This window comes from Eschrichtius robustus, chromosome 1, assembly GCF_028021215.1.
Source record: "Eschrichtius robustus isolate mEscRob2 chromosome 1, mEscRob2.pri, whole genome shotgun sequence".
Taxonomy (NCBI): Eukaryota; Metazoa; Chordata; class Mammalia; order Artiodactyla; family Eschrichtiidae; genus Eschrichtius; species Eschrichtius robustus.
This window is the reverse complement of record NC_090824.1, coordinates 149,983,905-149,993,976: the sequence shown is the minus strand read 5'-3', so window position 1 is coordinate 149,993,976 and position 10,072 is coordinate 149,983,905. Positions and strand designations below refer to the sequence as shown.

Genomic DNA, 10,072 nt, shown 5'->3' with positions numbered 1-10,072 from the left:
GAATGAAAAATACACTACAAAGAATCAATAGCAGAATAACTGGAGGCAGAACGGATAAGTAAGCTGGAAGACAGAATGGTGGAAATCACTGCTGCAGAATAGATAAATAAAAAAGAATGAATAGAAATGAGGACAGTCTCAGAGACCTCTGGGACATTAAATACACCAACATTTGAATTATAGGAGTCCCAAAATAATAAAAGAGACAGAAAGGACCTGAGAAAATACTTGAAGAGATAATAGCTGAAAACTTCCCTAACATGGGAAAGGAAAGTCACCCGAGCCCAGGAAGTGCAGAGAGTCCCAGGCAGGGTAAACCCAAGGAGGAACACACCAAGGCACATAGTAATCAACTTGACAAAAATTAAAGACAAGGAAAAAATATCCAAAGGAAGAAGAGAAAAGCAACAAATAACACATGAGGGAATCCCATAAGGTTATCAGCTGATTTCGCAGCAGAAACTCAACAGGCAAGAAGGAAGTGGCAGAATATATTTTAAGTGATCAAAGGGAAGAATCTACAACCAAGAATATGCTACCCGGCAAGGCTCTCATTCAGATTCAATGGAGAAATCAAAAGCTTTACCGACAAGCAAAAACTAAGATAATTTGGCACCACTAGACCAGCTTTGCAACAAATGCTAAGTGAACTTCTCTAGGCGGAAAAGAAAAGGCCACAACTAGAAATAAGAAAATTACGGATGGAAAAGCTTACTGGTAAAGGCAAACATACAGTAAAGGTAGGAAATCATCCACACACAAATACGATATCAAAACCAGCAACTGTGAGGACAGTACAAGTGAAGGATACTGGAAATGCACTTGAAATTAAAAGACCAGCAACTTAAAACAATCTTGTTTATATATAGACTGCTATACCAAAAGCCCATGGGGGACATCCCTGGTGGCGCAGTGGTTAAGAATCCACCTGCCAATGCAGGGGACACAAGTTCGATCCCTGGTCCGGGAAGATCCCACATGCTGCAGAGCAACTAAGCCCGTGCACCACAACTACTGAGCCTGTGCTCTAGAGCCCATGAGCCACAACTGCTGAGCCTGCGTGCCACAACAACTGAAAGCCTGCATGCCCTAGAGCCCACACACCGCAACTACTGAGCCCACATGCTGCAACTACTGAAGCCCGTGTGCCTAGAGCCTGTGCTCTGTAACAAAAGAAACCACCACAATGAGAAGCCCATGCACCACAATGAAGAGTAGCCCCCACTCACCGTTACTCAAGAAAGCTCATGCGCAGCAACAAAGACCAACCACACCCCCCAAAAAACCCCATGGTTACCACAAACAAAAAATCTACAACAGATACACCCAGAAAAAAGAAAAAGCAACCCAAACAAAACACTAAAGTTAGTCATCAAATTACAAGAGAAGAGAACAAAAGAGGAAGGGAAGAAAAAGACCTACAAAAACAAATCCAAAACGATTAACAAAATGGCAATAAGAACACATATTGATAATTACCTTAAATGTAAATGGATTAAATGCTCCAACCAAAAGACACAGACTGGCTGAATGGATACAAAAACAAGACCCATATACATGCTGTCTACAAGAGACCCACTTCATATCTAGGAACACATAAAGACTGAAAAGTGAGGGGATGGAAAACAGTATTCCATGGAAATGGAAATCAAAAGAAAGCTGGAGTAGCAATACTCATATCAGAAAAAATAGACTTTAAAATGAAAACAATTACAAGATACAAAGAAGGACACTACATAATGATCAAGGGATCAATCCAAGAAGAAGATATAACAATTGTAAATATATATGCACCCAACATAGGAGCACCTCAATATATAAGGCAAATGCTAACAGCCATAAAAGGAGAAATCAACAGTAACACAATAATAGAGGGGAACTTTAACACCCCACTTGCATCAATGGACAGACAATCCAAAGAGAAAATCATTAAGGAAACACAGGCCTTAAATGACACAGTAGACCAGACGGACTTAACTGATATTTATAGAGCATTCCATCCAAAAGCAGCAGAATACACATTCTTCTCAAGTGCACATGGAATGTTCTCCAGGATTGATCACATGCTGTGCCACAAAGCGAGCCTCAGTAAATTTAAGAAAATTGGAATCATATCAAGGATCTTTTCTGACCACAACACTATGTGAATAGAAATCAACTACAAGAAAAAAAACAGTAAAAAACACAAACACATTGAGGCTAAACACTATGTTGCTAAACAACCAATGGATCACTGAGGAAATCAAAGAGGAAATCAAAAAATACCTAGAAACAAATGACGATGAAAACACAATGACCCAAAACCTATGGGATGCAGCAAAAGCAGTTCTAAGACGGAAGTTTATAGCAATACAATCTCACCTCAAGAAACAAGAAAAATCTCAAATAAACAATCTAACCCTACACTTAAAACAACTAGAGAAAGGAGAACAAAGAAAACCCAAAGTCACTAGAAGGAAAGAAATCAAAAAGATCAGAGCAGAAACAAATGAAATAGAAATGAAGAAAACAATACCAAAGGTCAGTAAAACTAAAAGCTGGTTCTTTGAGAAGATAAACAAAATTGATAAACCCTTAGCAAGAGTCATCAAGAAAAAAAGGGAGAGGAAGCAAATAAATTAAATTAGAAATGAAAAAGGAGAAATCACAACTGACACTACAGAAATACAAAGGATTATAAGAGACTACTACCGACAACTATATGCCAATAAAATGGACAACCACGAAGAAATGGACAAATTCTTGGAAAGGTACAATTTTCCAAGACTGAACCAGGAAGAATTAGAAAATATAAACAGACCTACCACAAGTAATGAAATTGAAACCATAATTAAAAATCTTCCAACAAACCAAAGTCCAGGACCAGATGGCTTCACAGGCAAATTCTATCAAACATTTAGAGAAGAGCTAACAACACCGATCTTTCTCAAACTCTTCCAAAAAACTGCAGAGAAAGAAACACTCCCAAATTCATTCTACAAAGCTACCATCACCCTGATACCAAAACCAGAAAAAGGTATCACAAACAAAGAAAATTATAGACCAATATCACTGATGAACATTGAAATCCTCAACACAATAATAGCAAACAGAATCCAACAGCACATTAAAAGGATCACACACCATGATCAAGTGGGATTTATCCCAGGGATGCAAGGATTCTTCAATATACTCAAGTCAATCAATGTGACACACCACATTAACAAATTAAGGAATAATCAATGTGACACACCACATTAACAAGTTAAGGAATAAGGAATTAAGGAATAAAATAAATTCTGCATCTCAATAGATGCAGAAAAAGCTTTTGACAAAATTTAACACCCATTTATGCTAAAAAAATCTCCAGAAAATGGGCATGGGGGAAACTGCCTCAACATAATAAAGCCCATATATGACAAACCCACAGCAAACATCATTCTCAATGGTGAAAACCTGAAAGCATTTCCTCTAAGATCAGGAGCAAGACAAGGATGTCCACTCTCGCCACTATTATTCAACATAATTTTGGAAGTCCTAGCCATGGCAATCAGAGAGGAAAAAGAAATAAAAAGAATCCAAATTGGAAAAGAAGAAATAAAACTGTCACTGTTTGCAGATGACATGATACTATACATAGAAAATCCTAACGATGCCACCAGAAAACTTCTAGAACTAATCAGTGAGTTTGGTAAGGTTGATGGATACAAAATTAATGCACAGAAATCTCTGGCATTCCTATAGACCAACAATGAAAAATCAGAAAGAGAAACTAAAGAAAGACACCCATTTACCATTGCAATAAAAAGAATAAAATACCTAGGAATAAACCTGCCTAAGGAGGCGAAAGACTTGTACTCAGAAAACTATAAAACACTGATGAAAGAAATCAAATATGACATAAACTGATGGAGAAATATACCATGTTCTTGGATTGGAAGAATCAATCTTGTGAACATGACTATACTACCCAAAGCAATCTACAGATTCAGTGCAATCCCTATCAAACTACCAATGGCATTCTTCACAAGATTAGAACAAAAAATCTTATAATTCGTATGGAAACAAAACAGACCCTGAATAGCCAAACCAATCTTGAGAAAGAAAAACGGAGTTGGAGGAATCAGGCTCCCCACCTTCAGACTATATCACAAAGCTACAGTAATCAAGACAGTATGGTACTGGCAGAAAAACAGAAATATAGATCAATGGTACAGGATAGAATGCCCAGAGATAAACCCATGCACATATGGGCACCTAATTTACAACAAAGGAGGCAAGAATATACAATGGAGAAAAGACAGCCTCTTCAATAAGTGGTGCTGGGAAAATTGGACAGCTACATGTAAAAGAATGAAATTAGAACACTACCTAACACCATATACAAAAATAAACTCCAAATGGATTAAAGACATAAATGTAAGACCAGACACTATAAAACTTTTAGAGGAAAAACACACTTAGACATAAACCACAGCAAGATGTTTTTGACCCACCTCCTAGAGTAACCAAAATAGAAACAAAAATAAATAAATGGGACTTAATTAAACTTAAAAGCTTTCTTTCGCACAGCAAAGGAAACCATAAACAAGACAAAAAGACAACCCTTAGAATGGGAGAAAATATTTGCAAATGAAACAACAGACAATCTCCAAAATATACAAACAGCTCTTGGAGCTCAATATGAAAAAAACAAACAATCCAGCTAAAAAATGGGCAGAAGACCTAAATAAACATTTCACCAAGGAAGACATACAGATGGCCAAGAGGCACATGAAAATATGCTCAACGTCTCTCATTGTTAGCGAAATGCAAATCAAAACTACAATGAGGTATCATCTCACGCCTGGTCAGTATGGCCATTATCACCATTATCAAAAAAGCTACAAACAATAAATGCTGGAAAGGGTGTGGTGAAAAGGGAACCCTCCTACACTGTTGGTGGGAATGTAAATTGATACAACCACTATGGAAAACAGTATGGAGGTTCCTTAAAAAACTAAAAATAGAACTACCATATGACCCAGCAATCCCACTACTGGGCATATACCCTGAGGAAACCATAATTCAAAAAGAGACATGCACCACATTGTTCATTGCAGCACTATTTACAATAGTCAGGACATGGAACCAACCTAAATGTCCATCGACAGATGAATGGATAAAGAAGATGTGGCACATATATACAATGGAATATTACTCAGCCATAAAAAGAAACGAAATTGATCTATTTGTAGTGAGGTGGATGGACCTAGGGTCTGTCATACAGAGTGAAGTAAGTCAGAAAGAGGAAAACAAATACCATATGCTAATGCATATATATGGAATCTAAAAGAAGAAAAAAATGGTACTGATGAACCTAGTTGCAGGGAAGGAATAAAGAGGTAGACATAGAGAATGGACCTGATGACATGGGGTGGGAGTGCGAAGCTGGGGCGAAGTGAGAGTAGCATCGACATATATACACTACCGAATGTAAAATAGTTGGCTGGTGGGAAGCAGCAGCACAGCACAGGGAGATTGGCTCAGTGCTTTGCGATGACCTAGAGGGGTGGGATAGGGAGGATGGAAGGGAGGCTCAAGAGGGAGGGGATATGGGGACATGTGTATGCATATGGCTGATTCGCTTTGTTGTGCAACAGAAACTAACATGGTATTGTGAAGCAATTATACTCCAATAAAGATCTATTTAAAAAAATAAACAATAAAGTCCTACCATATAGAATAGGGAACTATATTTGATATCTTGTAATAAAACAATAATAGAAAAGAATATGAGAAAGAATATATATATATATATATAACTGAATCACTTTGAAGTACACAAATATTGTAAATCAACTACACTTTAATAAAAAATTAAAAAGAAAACAAATAAAACTTTTCAGGCCAGTAATAATATATTCAAAATATTGAAAGAAAAAACTTTCAGCCAAGAATTCTATACCCAGCAAAGCTGTCCTTCAGAAACAAAGGAGAGAAAAAGACTCTCCCAAACAAACAAAAGCTGAGGGAGCTCATCACCACTAGACCTGTCTTACAAGAAATGCTAAAGGAGTTCTCTGAGTGAGAGTAAAAGGACACAAATTAACATCATTAAAACATAGGAAGGTAACATAAAATTCACTGGTAATGGCAAATATATAGTCAAAGTTAGATTCTGTAATATGGTTATGGCATGTAATTCACTTGCAGCTCTAGTTTAAAAGTTAAAAAACAAATGTAGTAAAAATAACCATAACTACAATAATCTGTTATTGGTTTACACAATATAAAAAAATGTAAACTTTAACATCAATAACCTAAAATGTGAGGGGGAGAAGTAAAAGTGTAAACTTTAAAAATCCTATAAAAGTTAAGTTTTCGTCAGTTTAAAAGAGTGTTATAATTTTAAGATATTTTACGTAAGCCTCATGGTAATCACAAGGGAAAAACCTATAGTAGTCACACAAAGGAACATGATAAATAAGTCAAAGCATAATGGTACCAAAAGACACCAAAACATGAAAAAAGACAGAAAGCAGGATAAGAAGCAAGGAAAAATGGATCTACAAAACAGTCTGAAAACAATTAATGAAATGGCAATAATAAGTCCTTACCTATCAATAATTACTTTAAACATAAATGGATTAAACTCTCTAATCAAAAGACAGAATGACTGAATGGATAAAAAACAAAAACAAAAACAAGATGCTCACTTTAGCCTTAAAGACACACATAGACTGACAGTGAAGGGGCAGAAAAAGATATTTCAAGTAAACTAAAACCAAAAAAAAAAAAAAAAAAGCAGGGGTAAACTAAAAATAGTAAAAAGAGAAAAAGAAAGTCATTATTTAATGATAAGGGCTCAATCTATCAAGAAGATATGAAATTGTAAATATTTATGCACCCAATATCAGAGCACCTAAATGCATAAAGCAAAAACTAACAGAACTAAAAGGAGAAAGTACAGCAATGCAATAACAGTCACAGACTTTAATACCTGACTCAACAATGGATAGATCATTCAGACAGAGAATCAATAAGGAAAGAGCAGATTTGAATGATGCTATAGATGGATCTAAGATATATATAGAGAACATTATATCTAACATCAGAACACACATTCAAAGCACCCATGGAACATTTTCTAGGAAGACCATCTGTTACATCACAAAACAAGTCGTAGCAAGTTCAATAAGACTGAAATCACACCAAGTATTTTCTCTGAACACAATGGTATAAAACTAGAAATCAATTACAGGAAGAACACTGGAAAATTCTTCAATACATGGAAATTAAACAACACTCTCCTGAACAACCAATGGTACAAAGAAGAAATTAAAAGAGAAATAGAAAAGTTTCTTGAGACAAACCAAAATGGAAACACAACATACCAAAATGTATGGGATGCAGGGAAAGCAGTCCTAGAGGGAAATTCATAGCAATAGACACCTACATTAAGAAATAAGAAAGATCTCATATAAACCACCTAAATTTACTCCTCAAGGAACTACAGAAAGAAGAATAAATTAAGCTCAAAGTTAGTAGAAGGAAGGAAATAAAGATTAGAGGAGATTAAATGAAATAGAGACTAAAAAGGTAATAAGAAATTAAGAGCTGTTTCTTTGAAAAGATAAACAAAATTCCCCTACCTCCCACCTCCGTGCTTTCAACCTACTTCCCAGGCTGGGAAAAGTGCTGCACAGAACCCCGCTGCTGGGCCGGGTTGGGGGAACCTGCCGCCGGGAGATGCGGCAGCTGCCGAGCCGCTGACTGCGACGCAGGAGCTCTGGGAGTGGCTCTGCGCAGATGAGAAAACCGTATTTGAGAGAAGCTGAGTAGTGACTGGCCTAAACGTGCAAACTGATAGTTCTGTCCCAGAGACAACAAGTATGAATACCACAGATAATGGTGTCAACTGTCTATGTGCTATATGTGGGGACAGAGCGACAGGAAAGCACTATGGCGCCTCCAGCTGTGATGGGTGCAAGGGCTTCTTCAGACGCAGCATCCGCAAGAGTCACGTTTATTCCTGCAGGTTCAGCCGGCAATGTGTTGTTGACAAAGACAAAAGGAATCAATGTAGATACTGTCGATTAAGAAAGTGCTTTAGAGCAGGAATGAAAAAAGAAGCTGTGCAAAACGAACGTGATAGAATAAGCACGAGAAGAAGCACATTTGATGGCAGCAACATCCCCTCCATTAACACACTGGCACAAGCAGAAGTTCGGTCTCGCCAGATCTCAGTCTCAAGTCCTGGTGCAAGCACTGACATAAATATTAAGAAAATTGCCAGTATTGGTGATGTCTGTGAATCCATGAAACAGCAGCTCTTAGTCTTGGTGGAATGGGCTAAATATATTCCTGCCTTTTGTGAGTTACCACTGGATGACCAGGTGGCACTGTTGAGAGCTCACGCAGGGGAACATTTACTGCTTGGAGCTACAAAGAGATCCATGGTGTATAAAGATATTTTGCTTTTGGGAAACAATTACATTATTCACTGCAACAGCTGTGAAGTTGAGATTAGCCGTGTGGCCAACCGGGTTCTAGACGAGCTGGTCCGACCACTTCAAGAAATTCAGATTGATGACAATGAATATGCTTGTCTGAAGGCAATTGTATTTTTTGATCCAGATGCAAAAGGGCTAAGTGATCCAGTAAAGATTAAGAACATGCGGTTCCAAGTGCAGCTGAGTTTGGAGGACTACATCAACGACTGGCAGTACGACTCGCGGGGCAGGTTTGGGGAGCTGCTTCTGCTCCTGCCCACACTGCAGAGCATCACTTGGCAAATGATTGAGCAAATACAATTCGTTAAACTTTTTGGGATGGTTAAAATCGACAACTTACTTCAGGAGATGTTACTGGGTGGTGCTTCCAGTGAGGCTAACCATCTCCATCATCCAATGCACCCACATTTATCTCAAGACCCATTAACTGGACAAACTATACTTTTGGGTCCAATGTCAACACTGGTTCATACAGACCAGATCTCAACTCCAGAAACCCCACTTCCTTCCCCACCTCAAGGCTCTGGACAAGAACCGTACAAAACAGCTGCAAATCAAGCTTCAGTCATTTCACACCAGCCTCTCTCCAAACAGAAGCAATTGTGAAAATATGTTTACTTCTGAACGGCACTGCATAAATGTGAAAAGTTGTTGGTCTTGAAATATCTCAGGATAGCACTTTTGGCAAACTCTTAGCCAAGGCTTCTTCATGGTGCTGTTATAAGATAGTATCCTGTTTTCTTGTTTATATGCTCATTTTGTTTGTTGTTGCTATCGTTTAAAACCTTTAGATGCAACCAATGTATATCTGAGTTTCAATATGTTTATATAATATAAACTTGTACTGTGCCTGAACCAGTTGAATCTTATGTACTACTTTCATTTGTTGTCTTATTATTAATTTAAATCTGTAAATAATTGCTTATGGTGATGTGATGCAGAACTAAGTGTTCTTTTTTGACTGTGAACAGTAGATCAGAAATCCCAGATTAATATTAAATGAACCAAGTTTTTAAATAAATTTTAAACTTGCAAATTCAAAAAATAAAGCAGTCACTATAGAATAGGGTATATTTCTATGAAGAAGAATCACTTATGGATATCCCGTGGCTAAGAAGTATCTTTTTGGCCCACAGTTAAATATGCCTATATTAAATTTAGAAAATTATAAATAGGCATTCCATAGATGACTGGGTATTCCTTGAAATCTGCCTATATTTGAAGATGTATGTTAAAATAAAGCATGTCAGTTTTATCAGTTAGGATACAGGTTAAACTGTAAAAAAGGAACTCTTAAAAGAGTGGCTCAACCAAGACAGACATTTATTTCCCCCTCCTAAAACAATCTAGAAGCAGACATCCATTGACTAGAACTTAGCCCATGCCCACATCTTGTTCTCCAGGAGGCTGGGAGTGTTAGGTAGAAGCCTTGTGCCAACAAAAACTGTACATCGCTGGGCTTCTGCTGTCGGGAGACAAATTAGCCATCTGTGTCACACACGCATTGCCTCATTTAATCCTCAGAGCAACCCTGTAAGAGAGGTATTATTATCTTTCTCTTGTAAAGGAAGAAACCTTTAGCTTAGAGGGTTTCAATA

At 37.4% G+C, this 10,072-nt stretch overlaps 1 pseudogene; it reads left to right on the top strand.

Annotated features, from left to right (window-relative positions):
* Positions 1 to 7,829: 7,829 nt before the first annotated feature.
* Positions 7,830 to 9,080, top strand: LOC137760469 (hepatocyte nuclear factor 4-gamma pseudogene; annotated as a pseudogene).
* Positions 9,081 to 10,072: the final 992 nt, after the last annotated feature.